The sequence below is a fragment of the Tamandua tetradactyla genome, chromosome 3 (genome assembly GCF_023851605.1).
Source record: "Tamandua tetradactyla isolate mTamTet1 chromosome 3, mTamTet1.pri, whole genome shotgun sequence".
Classification (NCBI taxonomy): Eukaryota; Metazoa; Chordata; class Mammalia; order Pilosa; family Myrmecophagidae; genus Tamandua; species Tamandua tetradactyla.
In genome coordinates this window covers 33,712,274-33,739,250 of record NC_135329.1, presented here as the reverse complement: position 1 = coordinate 33,739,250, position 26,977 = coordinate 33,712,274, and the positions used below count along the sequence as shown (strand labels likewise).

The following is a 26,977-nucleotide window of genomic DNA, read 5'->3' as shown; positions in this document are numbered from 1 at the left end:
AGAAATATTCACCTAAACAGTGACTTTTCCTTATACATTTTGTAAAACTTTATAAAATATCAGGCCAGGAAAGTCTTCTGGTGGTCCAAGGATGAATTATGTCTTTTTATTTGAAAGATATAAATCCAAAGATAACTCCCTTGATTTTTTTTTTCTTTCGGCATGGGCAGTCTCAGGGAATCGAACCCAGGTCTCCAACTCCCTTGATCGTTAAAGCTGTGCTAGATGTTACATTACCTGATGTGATTCTACCCACTCTGGGTTGAGGGCTGCATTTCTCTGTCTCTCTGGAAAAGAACCAGAAATTGAATTTTAGGATCATTTAGGATGAAGTTGAAATGGCTTTTGCTGTCCATATCTGTTGATAATAAGACTGGGTGAATTATATACAATCTCTTGCAGTATTTATCTAAGTCTGCCTGTAAAAATCTATGCCTACTATATAAAATTATATGACTATATGCATGGAACACATTGTTACTAGTTCATAAGAGAAGGTTTGATGATCTCAGAAGGACTTTATTTCATTTTCATCAAAAAGCAAGGGCAGGACTTCCGGAGAAGATGGCAGCTTAGTAAGGTGCACGCGTCTTAGTTCCTCCTCCAGAACAACTACTAAATAACTAGAAACAGTACAGAACAGCTCCTGGAGCCACGACAGAGACCAGACACACAGTGTACCCCAATCTGGACTGGCTGGACCAGCTAAGAGACTCCGCTGCGGTGAGGTTCCCAAGCGGTGCGCGCTTCCCCGGGCCACTGCGGCTGGCAGCCGGCACCCCTCCCTCTCTCCTTCCGGTCCGGCTGAGAGACTCAGAGAGGCGAGTTCCCCAAGACACGGCGGCTGGCAGCCGGTGCCCCTCCCTCACGGGCGGCTTCCCAGGCTGGCTGGGAGCTTCGGATCAGCAGTTGTCCAAGCCGCAGTGGCTGGCAACCGGAGCCCCTCCCACACACGTGGTTTCCCGGGCCGGCTGGGAGCCTCGGAACAGTGGTTCCCCAAGCCGCAGCGGCTGGCGCCCCTCCCCCACAGGTGACTTCCTGAAGGGAAAGGAAAGAGTCTCCAACAGTAGTAGAGACTGAGTCCAACCTAACACCAATAGTGGCACTAATGAACAACTTCTGACTACTAAAAATAGGCCCTCAGCTCAGGCGAAACTAATCAAGGCGGAAGTCGCCTATTGGGCTAACTGAAAAAGAGGAAAGGGGGTGAAACAGAGCCTTCTGTGGCTGTTTCTATGGAGGCTTGGTTTCCTCTGGGCTCAGCGCTGGGATTACACAGGTTGCAACTGCCCCGAACGCAGAAACAGGCTGCTTTCAGGGCTCTCTACCACCTGAACCTTCCCCGTGTGAGGGGTGAAACGCATCTCAGGTGGAATCCCTCTCTCAAGGAATTCAGGTCCCAGGAATTCACAATTTGAAGCCATTAAAACCAACCTACAAACTTTCCTCTGTCTCCACCACACACCCAGCAGTGAGAGTCTTCCAAAGTTAAAGGAGCCACAACATCTTTTGCTGGTGGTACCCGCAGTCAGACAAGCACCACATACTGGGCAGGATAAGAAAAACAGAGCCTGGAGACTTCACAGGAAAGTCTTTCAACCTGCTGGGTCGCACACTCAGGGAAATCTGATTAAATGTCCAGACACCAGCAAAAAATAACAAATCACACCAGGAAAATTGAAGATATGGCCCAGTCAAAGGAATAAACCAATAGCTCAAATGAGATACAGGAGCTGAGACAACTAATTCTGAATATACAAACAGAAATGGAAAACCTCTTCAAAAAACAAATCAATAAATTGAGGGAGTACATGAAGAAGGCAAGGGATGAACAAAAAGAAGAAATGGAAAGTCTGAAAAAACAAATCACAGAACTTATGGGAATGAAAGATACAGTAGAAGAGATGAAAAAAACAATGGAAACCTACAATGGTAGATTTCAAGAGACAGAGGTTAGAGTTAGTGAACTGGAGGATGGACCATCTGAAATCCAAAAAGAAACAGAAACTATAGGGAAAAGAATGGAAATATTTGAGTAGGGGCTCAGGGAATTGAATGATAATATGAAGCGCACAAATGTACATGTTGTGGGTGTCCCAAAAGGAGAAGAGAAGAGAAAAGGAGGAGAAAAACTAATGGAAGAAATTATCACTGAAAATTTCCCAACTTTTATGAAAGACTTAAAATTACAGATCCAAGAAGTGCAGCGCACCCCAAAGAGAATAGATCCAAATAGGCGTTCTCCAAGACACTTACTAGTTAGAATGTCAGAGGTCAAAGAGAAAGAGAGGATCTTGAAAGCAGCAAGAGAAAAACAATCCATCACATACAAGGGAAACCCAATAAGACTATGTGTAGATTTCTCAGCAGAAACCATGGAGGCAAGAAGACAGTGGGATGATATATTTAAATTACTAAAAGAGAAAAACTGCCAACCAAGACTTCTATATTCAGCAAAATTGTACTTCAAAAATGAGGGAGAAATTAAAACATTTTCAGACAAAAAGTCACTGAGAGAATTTGTGACCAAGAGACCAGCTCTGCAAGAAATGCTAAAGGGAGGACTAGAGTCCAATATGAAAAGACAAAAGAGAGAGGTGTGGAGAAGAATGTAGAAAGAAGGAAATTAGATATGATATATATAATACAAAAGGCAAAATGGTAGAGGAAAGTATTACCCAAACAGTAATAGCACTAAATGTTAATGGACTGAATTCCCCAATCAAAAGACATAGACTGGCAGAATGGATTAAAAAACAGGATCCTTCTATATGCTGTCTACAGGAAACACATCTTAGACCCAAAGATAAACATAGGTTGAAAGTGAAAGGTTGGGAAAAGATATTTCATGCAAATAACAATCAGAAAAGAGCAGGAGTAGCTATACTAATATCCAATAAATTAGACTTCAAATGTAAAACAGTTAAAAGAGACAAAGAAGGATACTATCTACTAATAAAAAGAACAATTAAACAAGAAAACATAACAATCATAAATATTTATGCACCAAATCAGAATGCCCAAAAATACGTGAGGAATACACTACAAATACTGAAAAGGGAAATAGACATATCTACCATAATAGTTGGAGACTTCAATTCCCCACTCTCATCAATGGACAGAACATCTAGACAGAGGATCAATAAAGAAACAGGGAATTTGAATATTACAATAAATGAGCTAGACTTAACAGACATTTATAGGACATTACACCCCACAACAGCAGGATACACCTTTTTCTCAAGTGGTCATGGATCATTCTCAAAGATAGACCATATATTGGGTGACAAAGCAAGTCTCAACAAATTTAAAAAGATTGAAATCATACACAACACTTTCTCAGATCATAAAGGAATGAAGTTGGAAATCAATAATAGATAGAGTGCCAGAAAATTCACAAATACGTGGAGGCTTAACAACACACTCTTAAACAACCAGTTGGTCAAGGAAGAAATCACAAGAGAAATTAGTAAATATCTCGAGGTGAATGAAAATGAAACACAACATATCAAAACCTATGGGACGCAGCAAAGGCAGTGCTAAGAGGGAAATTTATTGCCCTAAATGCCTATATCAGAAAAGAAGAAAGGGCAAAAATTCGGGAATTAACTGTCCACTTGGAAGAACTGGAGAAAGAACAGCAAACTAACCCCAAAGCAAGCAAAAGGAAAGAAGTAACAAAGATTAGAGCAGAAATTAATGAAATTGAGAACATGAAAAAAAATAGAGAAAATCAATAAGACCAGAAGTTGGTTCTATGAGAAAATCAACAAGATTGATGGGCCCTTAGCAAGATTAACAAAAAGAAGAAGAGAGAGGACACAAATAAATAAGATCAGAAATGGAAGAGGAGACATAACCACTGACCTCACAGAAATAAAGGAGGTAAAACAATATACTATGAACAACTTTATGCTAATAAATACAACAATATAGATGAAATGGACAAGTTCCTAGAAAGGCATGAACAACAAACTTTGACTCAAGAAGAAATAGATGACCTCAACAAACCAATCACAAGTAAAGAAATTGAATCAGTCATTCAAAAGCTTCCCAAAAAGAAAAGTCCAGGATCAGACGGCTTCACATGTGAATTCTATCAAACATTCCAGAAAGAATTAGTACCAACTCTCCTCAAACTCTTCAAAAAAATCGAAGCAGAAGGAAAGCTACCTAATTCATTCTATGAAGCCAACATCACCCTCATACCAAAACCAGGCAAAGATATTACAAAAAAAGAAAACTACAGACCAATCTCTCCAATGAATATAGATGCAAAAATCCTCAACAAAATTCTAGCAAATCGAATCCAGCAACACATTAAAAGAATTATACATCATGACCAAGTAGGATTCATCCCAGGTATGCCAGGATGGTTCAACATAAGAAAATCAATTAATGTAATACACCATATCAACAAATCAAAGCAGAAAAATCACATGATCATCTCAATTGATGCAGAGAAGGCATTTGACAAGATTCAACATCCTTTCCTGTTGAAAACACTTCAAAAGATAGGAATACAAGGGAACTTCCTTGAAATGATAGAGGGAATATATGAAAAACCCACAGCTAATATCATCCTCAATGGGGAAAAATTGAAAACTTTCCCCCTAAGATCAGGAACAAGACAAGGATGTCCATTATCACCACTGTTATTCAACATTGTGTTGGAGGTTCTAGCCAGAGCAATTAGACAAGAAAAAGAAATACAAGGCATCAAAATTGGAAAGGAAGAAGTAAAACTATCACTGTTTGCAGACGATATGATACTATACGTCGAAAACCCTGAAAAATCCACAGCAAAGCTACTAGAGCTAATAAATGAGTACAGCAAAGTAGCAGGTTACAAGATCAACATTCAAAAATCTGTAGTGTTTCTATACACTAGCAATGAACAAGCTGAGGGGGAAATCAAGAAACGAATTCCATTTACAATTGCAACTAAAAGAATAAAATGCTTAGGAATAAATTTAACTAAAAAGACAAAAGACCTATACAAAGAAACCACAAAAAACTGTTAAAAGAAATCACAGAAGACCTAAATAGATGGAAGGGCATACCGTGTTCATGGATTGGAAGACTAAATATAGTTAAGATGTCAATCCTACCTAAATTGATTTACAGATTCAATGCAATACCAATCAAAATCCCAACAACTTATTTTTCAGAAATAGAAAACCAATAAGCAAATTTATCTGGAAGGGCAGGGTGCCCCGAATTGCTGAAAGTATCTTGAGGAAAAAAAACGAAGCTGGAGGTCTCACGCTGTCGGACTTTAAGGCATATTATGAAGCCACAGTGGTCAAAACAGCATGGTACTGGCATAAAGATAGATATATCAACCAATGGAATCAAATAGAGTGCTCAGATATAGACCCTCTCATCTATGGACATTTGATCTTTGATAAGGCAGTCAAGCCAACTCACCTGGGACAGAACAGTCTCTTCAATAAATGGTGCCTAGAGAACTGGATATCCATATGCAAAAGAATGAAAGAGGACCCATATCTCACACCTTATATAAAAGTTAACTCAAAATGGATCAAAGATCTAAACATTAGGTCTAAGACCATAAAACAGTTAGAGGAAAATGTAGGGAGATATCTTATGAATCTTACAATTGGAGGCGGTTTTATGGACCTTAAACCTAAAGCAAGAGCACTGAAGAAAGAAAGAAAGAAATGGGTGCTCCTCAAAATTAAACACTTTTGTGCATCAAAGAACTTCATCAAGAAAGTAGAAAGACAGCCTACACAATGGGAGACAATATTTGGAAACGACATATCAGATAAAGGTCTAGTATCCAGAATTTATAAAGAGATTGTTCAACTCAACAACAAAAAGACAGCCAACCCAATTACAAAATGGGAAAAAGACTTGAACAGACACCTCTCAGAAGAGGAAATACAAAGGCCAAAAGGCACATGAAGAGATGCTCAATGTCCCTGGCCGTTAGAGAAATGCAAATCAAAACCACAATGAGATATCATCTCACACCCACCAGAATGACCATTATCAACAAAACAAAAAATGACAAGTGCTGGAGAGGATGTGGAGAAAGAGGCACACTTATCCACTGTTGGTGGGAATGTCAAATGGTGCAACCACTGTGGAAGGCAGTTTGGCGGTTCCTCAGAAAGCTGAATATAGAATTGCCATACGACCCAGAAATACCATTGCTAGGTATCTACTCAGAGGACTTAAGGGCAAAGACACAAACGGACATTTGCACACCAATGTTTATAGCAGCATTATTTACAATTGCAAAGAGATGGAAACAGCCAAAATGTCCATCAACAGATGAGTGGCTAAACAAACTGTGGTATATACATACGATGGAGTATTATGCAGCTTTAAGACAGAATAAACTTATGAAGCATGTAATAACATGGATGGACCTAGAGAACATTATGCCGAGTGAGACTAGCCAAAAACTAAAGGACAGATACTGTATGGTCCCACTGATGTGAACTGACATTAGAGAATAAACTTGGAATATGTCATTGGTAACAGAGACCATCAGGAGTTAGAAATAGGGTAAGATAATGGGTAATTGGAGCTGAAGGGATACAGACTGTGCAACAGGACTGGATACAAAAACTCAAAAATGGACAGCCCAATACTACCTAATTGTAATGTAATTATGTTAAAACACTGAATGAAGCTGCATCTGAGCTATAGTTTTTTTTTTGGTTTTTTTAATATATTTTTTGTATTTTTTATTTTTATTTTTTTCTCTATATTATCATTTTATTTATTTTTCTGTTGTCTTGCTATTTCTTCTTCTAAATCGATGCAAATGTACTAAGAAATGACGATCATACATCTACGTGATGATATTAAGAATTACTGATTGCATATGTAGAATGGAATGATTTCTAAATGTTGTGTTAGTTAATTTTTTTTACTTAATAAAAAAAAAGCAAAGGCAATATTAGGTTTCTCATAGTTTCACAACTCCATTTCTTCATTCCACCTTCGATATGACAGAGACAATGGAATTTCTTAGTAAATAGGAATTCATACAAAGATATCTGAAACAATCCCAATAAAATGAGTTGCATTACTATTAGAAAAAGATTGCAATTACCCACATTGGAAATACAAAATAAAATATTTTATAGGTTAGAACCATAGCTCATTGGCAAAGAAAAGCTTCAATCTATCTCAAGACTAAGTAAACAATGACAAAATGCAGCATTCAAAACACACTGTAAGGTGTTCACCTGTTGAGACAGAATAAAAATGACCAGATTTACCTTCCTAACAGGCACAACTAAAATATTGACAAAATAGTTGCTCATCAGGCAACAATAACAGAAATTCCTGAGAAATAATGAGCAAATAAGTTGGGCCCTGTGATTACCCAAACTAACTGCCTGGAGAGTTTGTAAGTTGCAGTGCCAGAAAAGGAGTTTGGTAGTCTGTGATTTGAGGAGAAAGAGCTGGGAGTCTGGGAAGACCAAAATAAATATAATGTATAGGACATGCAAGCAACAATAAGAGAGAAGAACAAAGAGACAACTCTGGAAATTAGCAGAGGGACTCTCTCAAGTATTAAGCCAAGTGCTGATGAGTGCATGCTTGGAAAATAACTTGAGGCTGGGGAAGGAATCATGCAAAAGGATTACAGAGAAAATCTAGAGATCATACAAAGTGAGCAAAATTTCCTGTTCCATGAGCCAGATTATAAAATCTCAAAAATTATGGGGCATCAAGTAAAGTACTCAGAAAGGTTTTACTTCAGTAGAAGGGTAAATATGACCCAGACTAAATACTATGATAGAGCCTAAAAAAATATGAAACCAAGTCCCTAAACTATAGAAGTATTTCTAAGTAAATTAACTGCCTCAAAGAACAAAGCTCAGTAATATTTATAGGGATGCAAAAAGTTAAAGCACCAAAAAAGGTAATCAAAAATCAAAATTTCCAACAAAAAATTACGAAGTATTCATAGAATCAGGAAAATATGACCCTAAATTAGAAAAAAAATCAATAAATTGAAACTGACCAACAATACGTCATAAAATTAGGAGACAAAGGCATTAAAAGAAATTTTTAACTGAATCCCATATATTTCACATGCTAGAGATAAATTGAGCATGGTTGCAAAGACACAAAAAAATGGCAAATTTATAACAATTAAAATAGGAATGCATGAAATGAACAAAACACTAGATAGGAATAATAATAGAGTAAATATTGCAGAGGAAAAGTTTAGTGAGCCTTATTGTACCAATAGAAACTAACCAAAATGAATCAGAGTGAAAACACTGAAGAAAAAATTGCAAAGCATCAGTGAGCTCTGACTATACTTCAACACCCTGGAATATGAGTAATTGATGTCCTTTAAGGATGAGGGGAAGGGAAAAATATTTGAAGAAATAAAAGTCAGAAAGGAAAGTCTAGTGGTAATGAACTGTCTCAGCTTTTGTTTGTCCAAAAATATCTTAATTTCTCCCTCATTTTTTGAAGGACAACTTTGCTAATATATTAATCTCAAGTAACAGTTCTTTCCTTCAGCATTTTTTTTTTTTTGGCTTGGGCAGACACTGGGAATTGAACCCAGGTCTCTGGCATGGCAGGCAAGAACTCTGCCACTGAGTATTTTACCATGGCCTGCCCCCTTCAGTATTTTAAATATGTCCTCACACTGATTTCTGGCCTCCATGGTTTCTATACAGAAATCAGATGTTATTCTTATTAAAGATTATGCTACACATCACTTCTCTTTTGCTGTTTTTAAGAATCTCACTTTGTCCTTGGCATTGGATAATTTAATAATGATGTGTCTTAGTGTAGATCTGTTTGGGTTCATCCTGCTTAACATTCATTGAGCATCCTGGACTTGTACATTCATATTGTCTCAGTTTGCTAAAGATACTGAGATGCAATATACCAGACACAGGCTGGATTTTAACAATGGGAAATTATTAGTCTATAAGCTTCCTTGGGGCCATGAAAACGTCCAAATTAAGGCATCTTCAAGACAATGACTTCTTCCTGAAGAGACAAACTGAAAGTGATCCTGAACTCTGTCAGATGGCAAGACACATAGTGGCATCTGCTGGTCTCTCTTCTCTTCTGGTTTGTTGCTTCCAGTTTCTGGCTTCAGTGGACTCCTCTCAGTTTCTGTGGCTTTTTCTCTCCACTTCTGTGCTTATTTCTCCTGTCTTCTGGGTCTTTTGCTCCGTGTCTTTCTCTGAATTTTGTCCTCTAATAAAGGACTCAAGTAAGAAGATTAAGACCCACTTGAGGTATTGCTTCTACTAAAATAACCTAATCAAAAGATCCCACCCACAAAACGTTTACAACCAAAGGAATGGGTTAACTTTAAGAACATGATTTTCTGAGGTTCATTCAGCTTCAAACTACCACACATATCTTCCACCATATTTGAGAATTTTTCTGCCATAATTCCTTCAGATGATTTTTCTGACCCTTTGTGTCTCTCTCTCCTCCTTCTGGGACTCCTATGATTCATATATTAGTACACTTGGTGGTGTCCTCCAAGTTCTTTAGACTATTTTCATTATTTTTTCTTTCTTCTCCTCAACCTAGATGTGTCAATTGTTTTGCCTTCGAGTTTGCTGATTTTTTCTTCAACTTCTTCTGAACCCCTCTATTGACTATTTCACTTCAGTTATTGTAATTTTATGTTCCAGCATTTCATTTGGTTTTTCATTATCACTTTTATCTCATTATTAAAATTCTCATTTTGCTTATATATTTTCATGATTTCCTTTGGTTCTCTTTCCATGTTTTCCTTTCCTATTTATGAAGGTTGCTCTAAGATCTTTTATGTGTAATTCCAGAGACTGCATTGTATTTCTGGAATATTTTCTTTCAAATTCTTTTTTCCTATGACTGGGCCATAATTTCCTGCCTCCTTGTATATTTTGTAAATTGTTTTCATAAATGGACATTCTAAATATTATAGCATAGTCACCTTCCCCCTTCAGTCTACCAGACTAAGAACAAGAAGGAAAAAGGAAGAAAAGAATGAAAGGAGAGGGAACAGAGAAAAGTAGAAACAGACAAAAACATCTACAGGAGAAGCAGAACAAGGAACAAAGTAATAAAGTGCACTCCCTCTCCAAACATTTTATGGCCAAGTGGAAAGCCAGAAACTGCTGCTTTCTAGGATAAAATTACCTGGCATTTCTTCTCATCATTAATGGGCCAACCAGACCCAAAAATACAAAACTGTCTTTTTCTTTTGAAAAAGGCATTCACTGGCTCTTTGTGTCCCTGGAGATGCCAGTGTAAGTCCAGAAGACAATATTTCAAAGAGAAGTCATGGTTATCATCTTCACTGATACCTTAGAGATCCTCCATATGAAACAACATAATAAATAAAAAGAAGAAATGCAACCAATGAAGAAGTATCCTGGTTCTTTAAGTCCTTGTAGATGCTGGTGTTAGGCCTGAAGTTACTGCTAAAGGGTTGAAATCAATACCAGACTCTATGCTGCCTTCGGGGATCTGCCATGCCAGGAATCCCCCACAGATAAAAGAAATTAAGGCAAAGATGATGCACTGACTTTTTCTCTAAAATAGACCATACGTTATAGGTATAGGGCATAAGATAAATCTAAACAAATCTCAAAATATTGAAATCATAAAAAGTAACCTCTCCGACCATAATAAAATGAAACTAGAAATCAATGACAGAAGAAAACTGGAAATTTACAAATAGGTTGTAATTAGACACCACACTCATAAAAAAAAATAAAAAACAGTGGCTTAAAGAAGAGACTACTGACTTCTGGGGAAGATGTTGGGAAACTCTGGGACTCAATCCTTCCACCCAAACAGCTTTTGAATATGCAGGAACTATCTGAGACAACTATTTTGGGGTTCCAGAGGCAAGAATAACACTGTACAGCATCCAGGGAAGAGCAGGATAAAGAACGATAAAGTACTGTGGAAAACAGTGAGTTACTCTGTGAGGCAGCTGCTAGGGCTCACCTCCACTCCCACAGTGGGTCATCTTGAGTCCATTCAGTGCCTAGCTCTATGGAGTTAGAAAAGAATATAAAAATTCTCTTCTCCAAGAACAGGGGTGGGCGTGGCTGATCACTTACCATGGCTTTTGATTAGCAGAGATGGATCCACTGAGTTTTGTTGCTAAGCTACTGTTTCAACCCACCCCAAACAGAGGTGGTAGTAGTCATTGTTTCAATCCCACACTTCATAGGAGTGAAGGTGGAGGGAAATTAATGATGCCACATTTCCACTGAGCTGCAGGGAACAGTTAGCTGAAGGGCTACATTTGCTGGGCAGAACAGGAAGGCACAGATTTAGGAAGCCATCAAAAGAGGGTTTGGGCATCCTTCCTGACCCCCTCCCCAGGGCAATTTGGAACTGGTCTGTGACCCCCTCAAGGGTCTCTGACCCTGTTTGGCCTGGGAAATACTGACTTAGGAAAGTCCTCTATAGGGAGTCCATTCTCTAAGAATTTGCCCTCCAGGGAAAAATAGCTAGAGATAATGAAAGGAGTATAAAAAACTGTAGAGGCAAGAAAATAAACAATTAAACAAAGTGCAAACTCAAAAACTCTATGACATATCCAGGGCAAGAATTAAATGAAGAAGAGCTGAAAAAATCTGATCAGTTAAACACAGGCTATACTAAAGATCAAATAAGTTGAGTCAGTATCAAAGAAAAGCCTTAACACAAACCAATCAACAATAAAACTCTAGGCAAGAAAGAGAAACTAACCTTCAGAGTTAATTTATGAAGTGATCAGATTATCAAGATAACCTAGATATTAGCAAAAAATTATAAGCCATACTAAGAAACAGGAAGATATGGCCCAGTCAACCAACAATTAAAACTTCAGAGAAGACAAAGAATTCAGAATTAGCAATCAAAGATGTACAAACAACTTTTCTAGACACATACTAATCGGAATGCCAAATGCCAAAGTCAAAGAGAGAATTATGAAAGCAACAAGAGAAAAGTGATTCATCACATACAAGGACACCACAATAAGACAATGTGCCAATTTCTCATCAGAAACCATGGAGAAGAGAAGGCACTGGTGTGATCTGTTTAATGTATTGAAAGAGAGAAATCGCCAACCACAAAATTTAATCCAGAAAAACTGTTCATCAAAGATAAGGGAGATGGCAGTGCAACAGTGACTCAGTGGTAGAATTCTTAACTGCCATGCCGGAAACCAGGTTTCTTTCCTGGAGCCGGCCCATGCCAAAAAAAAAAAGAGTGTTGGAAGCAGCCCAAATGTCCATCAATAGACAAGCGGTTAAAGAAGTTGTGGTATATACATATGATGGAATATTATGCAGCTGTAAGACAGAATAAAGTCGTAAATCATCTGTGTCTTATTGCTGAGTAATATTACAGTGTATGGACTTTTTATTTATCCATTCATTTACTGTCACATCTGGTTGCTTAAATTTTGGCAATTATGAATAAAGCTGTTATAGTCACAGGCAAAAAAGGCAGCAGGAAGAGTTTAAAATATTTACAAACAGAAACTGAGAGAGTTCGTTAACAAGGCACTCACTTATCCTACAAGAAATGTTAATTGGAGTTCTGCAGGCCGAAAGTATAAGACGGGAGAGAGTGGATTGGAGTAGTGTGAAGAAATGAATATTGTCAGTAAGGGTAAAAGGGTTAAGAGAGATAAAAAAAATTATGACATACAAAAGGCAAGGGATAAATTGGCTGAAGTAAATACTGCCTTTACAGTGATAACATTGAATGTTACTGGATTAAAATCCTTTATCAAAAGACACAGATTGGTAGAATGGATAAAAAAGCAAGATCCAACTATATGTTATTTACAAGAGACTCACCTTTGACCCAAAAACATAAACAGTTTGAAAGTGAAAGGTTAGAAAAAGATGCTCCTTTCAAATAGCAACCATAAAGCAGCTGGGGTAGCCATATTAATATCAGACAAAATAGACTTTAAAAGTAAGATTATTATAAGAGATAAAGAAGGAAAATAAATAGTAATAAAAGGGTCAATCCACCCAGAAGAAATAAAATCATAAATATTTAGGCACCTAACCAAGTACCCAAAAATATGTGAGGCAAACACTGACAAAACCGAAGGGGGAAGTAGGCAACTCTACAATAATAGTTTGAGACTTCAATATACCACTCTCATCAATAGCTATAACATCTGGACAGGGGATCAATAAGGAATCAGAGAACTTGAATAATATGATAAATGAACTAACCTAACAGACATATATAGAAAATTCTACCCCAAAACAGCAGGATATACATTCTTTTCAAGTGTGCATGACCATTCTCCAGAATAGACTAAACGCTGGGTCACAAAACAAACCTCAATGAACTTTAAAAGACTGAAATTGTACAAAGCACTCTGACCTTAACAGAATGAAGCTGGAAATCAAAAACAGGCAAGAACTAGAAATTCACAAATATATGGAAGTTAAACAACATACTCTTAAACAAACAGTGAGTCAAAGAAGAAATTGAAAGGGAAATAAATATTTCACGATGAATGAAAATGAGAACACAATATATCAGAACTTATGCTATGCAGCTGAGGCAGTGCTCATAGGAAACTTTCTAGCCCTAAACATAGATTAAAAGAGAAGATTAAGATAATATCAGACTTAACTGCACCCCTGGAAGAACTAGAAAAAGAATAGCAAACTGTTTCCAAAGCAAGAAGAAGAAAAGAATTAGAACACAAGTAAATGAAATTGAGCATATAAAAACAGAGCATTAACAAAATCCACAATTGGTTTTTGAGATCAATAAAATGGGCAAAATCTTAGCTACAAAGCAAAAAAGAGAGAAGATGCAAATAAAAACAGAAATGAGAAGGGGGACTTTACTACTGATCCCAAAGAAATAAAAAGGATCATAAGAGGATACTGTGAGCATTGGACACAATCAAATTAGACAATTTAGATGAAATGCACAACTTCCTAGAAAGACATGAACAATTTACACTGACTAGAAGAAACGAAAAAAACATAACATACAAATTACAAGTAAACAGATTGAATCAGTAATCAAAACCTATCAACAAGGTGGTGCAATGGTGGTTCAGTGGCAGAATTCTTGCCTGCCATACCAGAGATTGGGGTTCAATCCCTGGACCCTGCCTGTGCCAAAAAAAATAAATAAATAAAATAAAACTACCATCAAAGAAGAGCCCAGGACTGGATGGCTTTACAGAAGAATTTTACCAAGCATTTCCATGAAGAATTAATACCATTCCTGCTCAAACTATCCCAAAACACTGAAGAGGAGGAAACACAGCCTAACTCATTCCATAAGGCTAATATCACCCTCATCCAAAGCCAGATAAAGATACCACAAGAAAAAAAATTACAGATCAATTTCTCTAATGAACATAGATGCAAAATCCTCAACAAAATACTAGAAAAGTGAATCTAACAGCACATTGATAGAAACATACACTGTGACCAAGTGGGTTTTATCTCAAGTATGCAAGCATTTTTCAACACAAGAAAAGCAATTAATGTAACACCACACATCAATAAATCTTAGGGGAAAAAAAAAACACGATCAGCTTGATTGATGCAAAAAAAAAAAGAAAGGAATTTAGGAAAATCCAGCACCTTCTTTATTAAAAACACCTCAAAAACCAAAATTGAAAGGAAATTTCCTCTGATAAAGGGCACATATGAAAAACCCATTGGTAACATCATACTCAATGGGGAAATACTCAAAGCTTTTCCTCTAACATCTGGAACAAGGCAGAGATGCCCATTGTCACCACTGTTATTCAACATTGTGCTACAAGTTCTAGCCAGAGCAATTAGGCAAGAATAAGAAACAAAATCCATTCAAATTGGAAAGGAAGAAGTAAAACTGTCACTATTTTCAGGTGGCAGGATCCTATATACAGGAAGTTCTGAAAAATCTACAACAAAGATATTGGAGCTAATAAAGAGTTCAGCAAAGTGACAAGATATAAGATCAACCCACAAAAATCAGTAGTGCTTTATATACTAGTAATGAACAATCCAAGGAGGATATCAAGAAAAAAAATCCGTTTACAATAGTAGCTGAAAGAATAAATATCTAAAAATCAATTTATCCAAGGATGTAAAGGGCTTGTACATAGAAAATGATAAAATATTGTTAAAAGAAATCAAAGAAGACCTAAGTAAATAGAAGGAATTCTGTGTTCCTATATTGAAAGACTTAATATTGTTAAGATGTCAGTTCTACCGAAATTGATTTACAGATTCACCACAATCCCAATCAAAATTCCAACAGCCTACTTTTCAGAAATAGAAAAGCCAATTACCAAGTTTATTTGAAAAGACAAGGAATCCCAAATAGTCAAAAACATCTTGAAAAAGGAGTGCAAAGTTGGATAGTCACACTTCCTGACTTTAAAGCATATTACAAAGCTACAGTGGTCAAAACAGCATGGCACTTGCAGAAGAATAGAATTATTAACCATTGGGATAGAACTGAGCATTCAAAAATAGACCCTCATAACTCTAGCCCATTGATATATGTCAAAGCTGCCAAGTCCACTCAACTGGGACAGAACAGTCTTTTCAATAAATGGTGCTAAGAGAACTGGATATCCATAAGCAAAAGAATGAAAGAGGACCCCTATCTCACACCTGATACAAAAATTAACTCAAAATGGCTCAAAGGCCTAAATATAAGAACCAAGACTATAAAACTCCTAGGAGAAAATGCAGGCAAGCATTTTCAAGATCTTGTGGTAGACAATGGTCGCTTATACTTTTCACCCAAAGCACAAGCAACAAAAGAAAAATAGGTGGGAATTCTTCAAAATTAGTAACTTTTGTACATCAAAGGAACTTATCACAAATGTGAATAAACAACCTTCTCAATGAGAGAAAATATTTGGAAACCACATATCTGATAAGGGTTTAAAATTCAGAATGTATAAAGAAATCCCACCATTCAACAGTAAAAAGACATGCAACCCAATTAAAAATGGGCAAAAAACTTAAATAGACATTTCTCCAAAGAGGAAATACAAATGACTGAAAAGCATATGAAAAGATGTGCAACATCACTAGTGACTAGGGAAATTCAAATCCAATACACAATGAAATGTCATTTCATACTCACTAGAATGACCACTATTTAAAAACCAGAAACTACAAGTGTTGGAGAGAATATGGAGATATAGGAACATTTATTCATTGCTGGTATGAATGTAAAATGGTGGAGCCACTGTGGACAGTTTGTAATTTCCTTGGGTAGCTAATCCAGAAATCTGCTACTAGGTATATACCAAGAAGAACTGAAAGCAAGGACTTACACAGATATTTGCATAGTGATGTTCATAGTGGCATTATTTACAATTGCCAAAAGAAGGAAGCAACCCAAGTATCCATCAACCGATGAATGGATAAACAAAATGTGGTATATTTATAGCTATGTATGCCTATATTAAAAAAAGAAGAAAGAGTTCAAATTAATAACCTAACTTTATATTATGAGGAACTAGAATAACAAGATGAAAATAAATTCAAAGTTAGCAGAAGGAAAAAAGATTAGAGCACAGATAAGTGAAAAAGAGAATAGAAAAACAATGGAGAGAATAAACAAAACAAAAACTTGGTTCTTTAAAAAAAATCAATGAAACTGACAAACTTCATCGATAAATAATTATTAATTCATTCCATGAATCCAGCATTACTCTGACACCAAAGCCTGATAAATACATCATGAAAAGATAAAATTACAGATGAATTTCCCTTGTAGATATAGATACAAAAATTCTTAACCTATAAAGACACATAGCATGCTTGGATTAGCATCATCCATTCAAAAAGAAAATTTCCTATTCTCCTATAATATCCAGTCACTGAGCCAGAAATAGGCTACAAAAATGAATAAAAAATAATTGCAGAATATGAGGGGCCCTTAAATGAATCAAATAGAATTACAAGTATACAGTTAATCACCACAAGATTTTGTAAGGTTGCAAGGTATCTTAGAGGAAGGAACAATTATTGCTGTTTCTGTGGGGGAAGTGAGGATAGGGAAGAGATGGGAAATTTTTGCTCTGGAGTTAACAACCTATGTCATGAGAGAATAAACAATTATGAGACAGACTATGTAATTAATTACATTCCATAAAAATGGAAGTGCATGGGAAAAAATAAATAAGCATAGACTTCAAAGTGATTTGGGGAAGTCACAAATGTGTTGTTTGACTAAAGTATAAGAAAAAAGAAATATTGTAGGTCATAATACAGATCTTGGACCTTTGAATTTCCCATGTAAGCAAAAGAGAAGGTATTAAAGGATTTCAAATAAGAATAACAAAGCTATATTTGAAATTTGGAAGTAATTTTGTACCAGTACGTAAGATGAAGTAGAAAATTATATTCAAGAAACCCCATTAAGGCATTATTGTAAACTAGAAACTTCTGGCTTTAGAGTGGAGAAATAGAGATGACATATGTTTCCTTGTCCTCTCAACAACTGCACAAAATTTTAAACTTCGTCATCTTCAAGACTAGTTGATAACTCTTATCCCAAAGTTGAATGCACAATATGTGCTGTCAAATTCACAGGTCATGTAGGGTATGGGAAGAAGACAAAGAAAAGTGCCTGTAACTGCAGTTCTCACGTAATGCATGGATCTGCAAAATCATCAGGGTCAGATGTGTAGTGGATGGTGGCTCATTTCCTAATCCAAACTGGCTGCAAATTTTAAGAAGCAGTAAAGGTGTGCTGAATGAATGCACAAGGTGCCTCTATTTTGGGGAAGCAGTCTGGTGACAAGGAAGCATTAAGGAGTAAAATCATGCATGATGCATCATTCCCATTACTACTTTTCATTAGCCAATAAGAGAATTTAGTCACACAAATAATCTTAATCATAGGGAGGACTGCTGGTAGCTTAGAACCCGAATCTGTTCACCTCCTGTTTCACCTACTGTTAAAATAATTACTTAAAAAATTAAATTAAATTAAAAAGAAGACACTACCAGGGAAATTAGAAAATACATAGGAACAAATGAAATCAAAGACACAGCATACCAAAACTTACGGGATGCAGTGAGACGGGACTCAGAGGAAAATTTACAGCTATGTATGCCTATATTTAAAAAAGAAGAAAGAGTTCAAATCTTTCTTTGAAAATCTCACCTATTCAAATATCAAATAGGAGCCACACAGAATCTATCCAAAGATACTGTGAAGAAACAGCGGCAGCAGCAGTACCACAGGTATTTTTGAACATGGAAGGACTCAAGGAACACAGCTCCAATGAGCCCTACTTGGAAAAGAGATGCTGGAGAACTAACTTCAGCCGATGTCAAGATGAATATACCACTGTAATAAAGTCATTGATAGTAATATTGAATTGATTTAATTGTAGAGCTAAAGAAATTAGCTCTACAGATGATTACAAATGCAGAAGCCAACATAAATGTAACAAACCATGAAAAAAAACAAACTCCTAACAATTGATGGGAAGGAAGAGAAAGTGAAGGTGGAGATAATGTTAAATGATGCTCTTTTCCTCAGCTTTTATATTTGGAATTCAAAAGAAAACTTTTAAACATGAGAAATCAGTAACATAGCTAAGAAAAAGAAAAGCGATATACTAAACCAAAACTGGGGAGTACAGAGGGAGGACAGAAGGGGTAAGGAAGTAAAGATTATAATTTTGTCATTGTTTATTACAGGGAGCCACTGCAGAAGCAGAAGGTCAAACTATTATTTTAAATTGAAGTGGGAAAATGACAAGATGTACAATATCAACAATAAGATAAAATATTCGGAACAATACTGAATGTATAAGATTTACAGGAGCAAAACTTCTAAAGCTTTTAAGACATAAAACAAAATTTTAAGAAATGCAATGGGATACCATGTTATCCATTGGGAAATACAATTTTTTTAGAATGATTTCTTTTATTGAGGTAAAATTCACATAACATAAAATTCACCATTTTAACCTGTAAAGTACAGTGACTTCCAGCACATTCTCAATGTTGTACAACCATCATTATCTACAGAACATTTTCATCACCCCTAAAAAGGAACCCCATGCCCATCAAGCAGTCAAGCCCACTTCCTCTTTCCCAGGCCCGTGACAGCGACTAATCTGCTTTCATTGACTATGGTTCTGCCTATTCTGGACAATTCATATAAATGGAATTCTACAACACATGGTCTTTTGTAGCTATTTTCCTTCACATAATGTGATGTTTTCAAGGTTCCATGCTGTAGAATGTAACTAGTAAATCATTCCTATTTATGGCTGAATAACATCCCTTTGGATGGATAGGCCATGTTTTATTTATTCATTCATTAGTTAATGGACATCTTGGTTGTTTCCACTCTCTGACTATTGTGAAAAATGCTGCTATAAATATTTTGTATACTTTCCAGTTGTCCTGAGTATATATTTCATATTGGAATTACTTAGTCATAGTATATAATAATCCTTTTAATTGCTGCTGGATTGAATTTCCTAGCATTTTGTGAAAGATTTTTCTAGGCGTACTTGTTGGGGACACTGGACTGTAGTTTTCCTTTCTGATGCTGCTTTTGGTATTAGGGTAATATGGACCTCATAGCAAAAGTTAGAAGCATTCCCATCTCCATCTTTTGGCAGAAGATTAATTTTTAAAAGTCAAATTCCCCTAATATATGCTTTTGAACATTAAGCCAGTAAAAAGGACAAACAGGACTTTTATTAAGTACAAATACTGATTTACTCAGAGTAAAGCTAAAATTGTTAGACAAAATTTTGTGGCCCACCAGGCCCTGTACTCTGTTACCCCTTTCCCATTCTGCCTTACATGCCACACTCTCAGCGTCCTAAGCTTTGTCTCCACCCCCCACCCTGGGACCTTCACATCCTCTGCCTGGGGAAAGCTCATCCCCAGGTATTTGCATGGCCTGTTCCTTCTCGCCTTCAGGTCTCAGCACAGTCTCCCCCTAAATCCATATGTACTTTATTGTAACTTGTAAAATGCTATATAATTTAGTCATCTATTTTTTTATTCCTGTCTCTCCCCTAGACATGGAGCTCTCATGGGGTATAAGGTCTACTCTTACAGGGTTTTAGTTTAAATTATCTGTTGTATCATCATTGCTTGGAAGAGTACTTGAACTGTAGGATAAATTCAATAAATATTTCAGGAATTAATATGTTATTCCTTCTTCCTTAATTTATCAACAGGATTAGCTGGTTGTTTGGCTTATGGTTAATTTATTGACTGTGTGTTTGTTTCTCAGTAATAAAAAATATCTCATAAACATTATTTTTAAACATTTCAGACCCAAACTTCTGGGGCTCAGAGTCATGTCATGGCTGCCAAACAATAGATCCCCAAAAGATATCCACATCAAATCCTTGCAACCTATAAATGTTACCGTATATGGAAAAAGGGATTTGCACATGTGATTAAGTTAAGGATCTCAACATGTAGAGATAATTCCATATTATCCACTTGAGCCTTAAATAACATTACACGTTCCCTTATAAGAGAGAAGCAGAGGGAGATTTGAAACAGAGGAGAAGGTGGTATGAAAACAGAGATCGGAGTGTTATGGTCACAAGCAAGGAAGGCCTGTGATTACCAGAGGCTGGAAAAGGAAAGGAAGGGATTCTACCCTAGAGCCTGCAGAGGGAGTGTGATTTGGGGATTTCTAGCCTCTAGAACTGTGAAGGAATAAATGTGTGTTGTTTTAAGCCACACAGTTTCTGATATTTTGGAACAGCAAGCACAGAAAACTAAGACCATGCCAAACCAGCCTTACTGATGAAACCTCGGGTTGTTCTCACTGGGTCTGGTTCTCCATCTTGGAATTGGGGCCTTTTTTTACAATTGTTAGCTCATCTTTGGTATATTGACCCCCAGACCCAAATACCAGCTCGGTAACTAGGTCCTGTTATGTACTCTCTGTTAGAAAACCCAAATACCGACTGCCTGGATTTCAGAACTCTAGGTTTTCCTGAATTCCCCAAGGCTCAAATTCTGGCAGGGATGGAATCCTCATTCTGTCACCTCCAGCTGGATCCACTGAGGTTATGAGAAGAGCCAAGTCCTCCTGCCTAAGGAAGGAGGCAAGATATTTCTTCTGACATTCTCTCTGCAAATACTAATTCTGTATATTAGCTTATCAACTTTTAGCTGCAATGCTGTGAAGCTGGAGGATAACCCAGAGAGAAAGCGAAGTAGGTGCATATGGCAAGAGACCCTAGCCTTATCACAACCCTAACTGTCTCCTCCCCCACGCCCATCAGACATTCCCCTAGGCTTGTAATGATTAATTTTCCCCTTCAAGTGCACCAACAACATGCCCTTGTTCAAGACCTCATTTGGGTACACTAGGCCAATCCCTTGATCTTGAGGTTTGCTCTTGTGAAGTTTATGTATGTAGCGGAGAAACTTAGCCTACCTATAGGTATACCGAAGAGTTACTTTCAGATGACCTCTTTTGTTGCTCACATGTGGCCTCACTCTCTCTAAAGCCCAACTCTGCAAGTGAAACCACTGACCTCCCCACTATGTGAGATGTGGCATACAGGGGTGAAACTCTCCCTGGTGGCATGGGATGACACCCAGGGATAAGTCTGGCCCTGGCACCATGGGATCAACAATGCCATCCTGATCAAAAGGGGGGAAAGAAGTATAACAAATAAGGTATCAGTGGCTGAGAGAGTTCAAATAGAGTCAAAAGGCTACTCAGGAGGTCACTCTTATGCAAACTTCAATTAGACATTGCTACCCATCAAAGCTTGCCAAAACCATTCCAGCCAATCCTAAAGAACACCTGGGGTGATATATAAGATTCTACAAAGGTTCCATGTATTAGGGTAACTTTCCAGAAACCTACAACCTCCACAGGGGTCCCTGGACTAGATAAGTCCTAAAATGCAGAGGGGCCAGCCTCTCCAGAACATCAACTAGTTCCATCTCCCTATCCCATATTATCAATAGCCTCTTCCAACATGAAAAAGTTAGAATGGCCATAACCTAAATACCCCTATGAATGGGATAAAGATCAAAGGTGACAGTGGAGTTATATAGAGAAGGTAGCATTTAACAAATGAGTATGATTGCTAAACCATTATATTGATATTTCCTCTAGTCTCCAGTATCTTAGAGCAGCTAGAAGTTAACACCTAAAATTGTGGAATTGTAACCCACACTAAACTCTGAAATCTGTTCTACAACTAATTGTTATGATGTGCTTTGAAATGTATTGCTCTTTTGTGTATATGCTATTTTTCACAAAAAAGAAAAAAAAAGTCAATTGTGATAATCAAAAAAAATATTCCTTCTGGCTTCCAGTGTTCTGGAGCAACTAGAAGGAAAAATTTGAGATGATGGAATGGTAGTCCACGACAAACTCGAGCATCTGTTCTGTAACTGATTATTAAAGAGTGCTTGAAAATTATTGTTTTTTCCTTTCTTTGCTTTGTATTTATGTAATATTAGACAATTTAAAAAGTTGAAGAAAAGGAATCATTTTGGAAGGCAAAGGAATAGAATAAAGAGAAGAAAAAGTAAAAAAGAAAAGACTTTATTTGGGTAAATATGCTGAGAGTGGGTGAGAAGGATCCTGTCCCCTTTGCGTTCCTGTGCTGCTCTGGCAGGATTCTAGGTCCTCTCTGCCTTCCCCAGGCTTTTCCTGGGAGCCTTTGATCCACACCTTCAAAGGGTAGGGGAGAGCTTTTTAATCCTTCCATTTCTGTTTCCTCTGAGGCCAGGCCTGTATGGAGAGAGGTTCTCTTCCCATTCAGGAGACCGTATGGGGCATTTCTAGGTCCTCTGGAGATCCGAAAGTGAGAAGGAACTCAACAAGTTCTTCTTGGAGAAGGCCAAACTTTTCTAGAACACAGATTTATTTGTAAAAATTAAACTAAATTAAAAAGGACTATCATTAAAAAAACAACACCGGGTGGGCCACGGTGGCTCTGCAGGCAGAGTTCCTACCTGCCATGCTAGAGACCCGGATTCGATTCCCGGTGCCTGCCCATGCAAAAAAAAAAAAGAACATCAGCAATGTCAGCCATTAGCTAAAGGTAGTATTGGTAGTATGAATGAGAAGTAGGAATTCATACTGTGAGTATGAATGAGAAGTGGAATAAGGGAGATTTTCTCTTGGTCTCAGTCAAAGGTAGGCCATCATGTGTTGCAAACAGGAGGGAAATTCTGGTTTCTTGGAGTTAGAGGATCTATCCTGGAGAAAAGCTTGTGCTAAAAAACAACAAAAGGAAACAAAAATAGAAACAAGGTGACCAAAACCAAATTAGCTTAAATGACAAATTGCTCAGAAGTTAATACCTAGTATTAACTAGTATTATCACATTTTATAACTTTTTGTTTTTAATGTTTCTTTTTTCTTTCTCCTCCTCAGCCGGATTCATTTCAAGTGTCTTATCTTCAAGCTCACTGACTGCTTCTTCTGCCATTCCAATGTGTTCTTGAAACTCTCCTGGGAATTTTTCATTTCAGCTATTGTGGTCTTCAATTTCAGTAACTCTGTTTGGTTCTTCTTAAAACTTTCTATCTCTTTACTTAAACTCTCACGTTGTTCATGTAATTCTTTCTCTGTACTTTCCTTCATCTCCTTATGCATTTTTAAGATCTTCTTTTTTTTTTTAGGTGCATGGTCTGGAAAAGGATCATTTTTTTAAAGGCTTTGTGATGTCAATGGTGTTATCTTCTTCATTGGTGTTTTCTGTATTTTTATTGCCTTCCTTTGGATGGGTTTTCATTCCCAGCATTTTTGTTTGTCTCGTATTCTTTTACTGCAGACTGCACACTTTTAATATTTAAAATGTTAACTCGGGGACATATTCCCTGAGATTTCTTTTTCTAACTGGTGATAAGACAGAGATTTCCTTGAGTTTCAACCCTTCTCTTTCTTGTCCTGGGCTTTAGCTTTTTAGGGATTTGTAGTTTCCCTTGCGACATGAGTTTGGTTGTCCCCTCTGTTTCCCAGGAGAAAGACCTTCCTCTCCTCAGTATCTGAAGTCACAGGCCTTTGTCCCAGACGGTCTGCCTCTATAGTTTTTTACATCCCTTTCATTGTCTCACACTGCTTTTCCCTGGTGGCAAATTCTGGGAGGAGGGTCACCCCAAGAAGGACTTTCACCATTTAGTCTTTTCCAGCCAAAACAGTGTCAGGGAACCCTGAAGGGAGCAAAGACCAGCTCCAGTGTGCCCTGTGGAGGATGTCAGGGAGGTCTCCCAAAATGTCCCCATTGGCTCCTAAAAGCTGAGTTTTTCTGCCTGCCCAGCAAATGCAGCCCTTCAGCTAACCTTTCCCTGCAGGCATGAGGAACCTCTGTCTTTAAATCTTTATCAACTTGGCCCCTGTTCAGGGAGGGTTGAAACAATAGCTACCCTCAGAGCCAGGATCCAGGAATCCAAGTTCACTAATTGAAAGCCGTAATCAGCCATGCACACCTCTACTCTAAGGGAAGAGGATTTTTATGTCCCTTTCTGTCAGTGGCAGGTAGCCAGGGACTGGACCCCCTGGCAACCTACTGCAAGAGTGGTGGATGGGTGCCAGTGGTGGCTGTGCAGTGAGAGCAATTTACAATTCTTTACAGTAATTTATCAGCCTATCTCTCTCCTGCTCTTCCTTGGAAGCTGTACAGTGTTCTTTTGACCTCCAGAGTTTCACAATAGTTGTTTCAGATAGTTCTGAAGTTCCCAATTCCACCATCTTTCCTAGAAGTTACTCACAATATATTCTTTCTCTAATGTATCATTCTTAGTGTAACTCAGACCCCTGGTATTATATTAAAGAGTAGTTGAAGTTATATGAATTATATTGAATACCCTAAGCCTCAAGTCAGTATCTCGAATCCAAGTCTTCCTTCCCATCACTTGTGGTAAAATTATAGTGTATAACAACAAGTAAATGAGTTATTAACATAATACAAACCATCAGCATCAGCCCCAGCCAGTCGCATTTCCTATAGACGGTACGTCACACTGTACATCTCCAGAAACTCCTGCCTTTAGGTGTTAGTTCAGCCCTTCTGCACAGGTGGCAGTGAGCAGGGTGGTACACATTAAAGCACTAACCTACAGTCAGAAGGCTTTGACAGTTGCTTTGAAATGTTAACTAGCACTCCATGCTGCCACGTGTGTGTCAGGAACCATGCTAAGAATTTCATTGCCATTACCTCTTTTCATCTTCAAACAATCCTCTGAAATAAGTACTGTTATCGTTTAACAAGTATTAGCATCATTCCTTTTTTAAGAATTTGGAAACTGAGGCCCAGGGAGGTAAAGTATCTTATCCAGGGTCACAACAAAGGTAGTATTTGACAGAGCTAGAATTGATATAAGGCATTACTGATTCTTTACCACATCATCCACATGCCTCACTTCCTGGAGAACGGGACCCTGGCAGGTCAGCCCCCTGCTCTGTGCCTCCCAGCCCAAGACACTTCTATGGAATAATTCCTGAGGTTCCCCAAAGACGCCGGAGAGAGGGTTTATACATTGCTCAGTCAACTTGCCACAGAGACCCAGACCCAGGTCACAAGACCAGCATGGAACCTAAGGTAACAAGAAGCCAGGGAGGGCTGGGAGTGAGGGAGCATGGAGAGTACCTGCCTGCCAATAGGCTTCCCTTGTCCAGCTTGAGAACAAGGCAGTGATAGCTGGATAGATTGAAAAATACTTGACATAATCTTTTAGCTAAACATGCCTTGTGCAGTCTTCAGTAGCTAAAAAAAAATATTTATGATCACTTCACTCAAGCAGCCTTGAAGTTATTTTAAGTTAAAGAGCCCTTGTTTAAATAGTTTGGTGTTGGTTTAATCTCAAAAAAACTTACTGTCTTTTCCCAGGAACTCTCTCTTGCTCTGCTTGCAGGAAAGAAACATAATATAAACTAAATATCAGCACCTTCCTCCCCTTTTGACAAGATCAAAAGCCAAAATAGTCAACAACAATAAAGGCCTACGAGATAACAGGACATGTTGATGAAGCAGCTTTTCCTCTTCTATTTTTTTTCCCTCTTCTGCTTTCTTCTGGATCCCGGTCACTTCTTTGTCTGTTTTGGGGTTATATGAGCCCAGACCATCTGTTTTGATTTCCCAGTGCTACTGGAACGCAATATAACAGAGATAGAACAACTTTTATAAAGGTCATTTATTAAGTTACAAGTTCACAGGTCTAAGTTCATTAAAATGTCCAACTAAGGCATCCAGGGAAAGATACCTTGATTCAAGAAAGGCTGATGAGTCCAGAGCAGCTCTGTCGTCTGGGAAGACACATTGTTGGTGCTTGCTGATCTTTTGGCTTCTGGTTTCAACAGCTTCCCTGAGGGCTTTTCTTTCTGCACCCCCAAATACCCCTGTCTGTGTCAGCTCTGAAGCAACTGTTCTCCAAACATCTGCAACTGAGTTTCTCCAAACTGAGTCCTTTTAAAGGACTCTAGTAAACTAATCAAAACCCACCTTGAATGGGTGGGCTCACACCTCCATCTAATCAAAAGGCCGCACCCACAATTGAGTGTGTCATTCTCCATGGAAATAATCAAAGTTTCCATCCTAAATAATAAGTCTGGACTCACAAGAATGGATCAAGATTAAGATATGGCTGTTCTGTAGTACATAATAGTTTCTAACTGGCACATTCTACCCTCTAGACCCCAAAAAGACATATTCTTTCCATATGCACAATATATTCAGGTCTGTCACAATATCACAAAAGCCTTAAACCTTTTCTGTAATAATACAAATGCACTGCAAAGTCAGAAACCATACAAAATTTCATCATGGTCTGTTCTAAGGCAAAAAATTCTCCTCTACCTGTGGACCTGTGAAACTCAGAACAAATTATCTGCTGCTGATATACAAAAGAAGGGCAGTCATAGGATACATGTTTCCATTGCCATAGGGAGAAATCAAAAGGAAAACAGGGGTCACTGGACCAAAACAGTTCCAAAAACCTGCAGGACAAACTCCATTGGATTTCAAAAGCAGAGAGCCGTT

At 37.6% G+C, this 26,977-nt stretch overlaps 1 long non-coding RNA gene across 8 annotated transcripts in view; it reads right to left on the bottom strand.

Annotated features, from left to right (window-relative positions):
* The window catches only part of LOC143677233 (uncharacterized), a 69,598-nt gene that overhangs the window by 27,185 nt on the left and 15,436 nt on the right, over positions 1-26,977 (bottom strand). For all 8 annotated transcript variants that reach the window (XR_013172458.1, XR_013172460.1, XR_013172459.1 and 5 more), the window contains exon 2: positions 238-287. This is a non-coding gene — a long non-coding RNA (uncharacterized LOC143677233). The remainder of the gene's footprint in view (positions 1-237; positions 288-26,977) is intronic.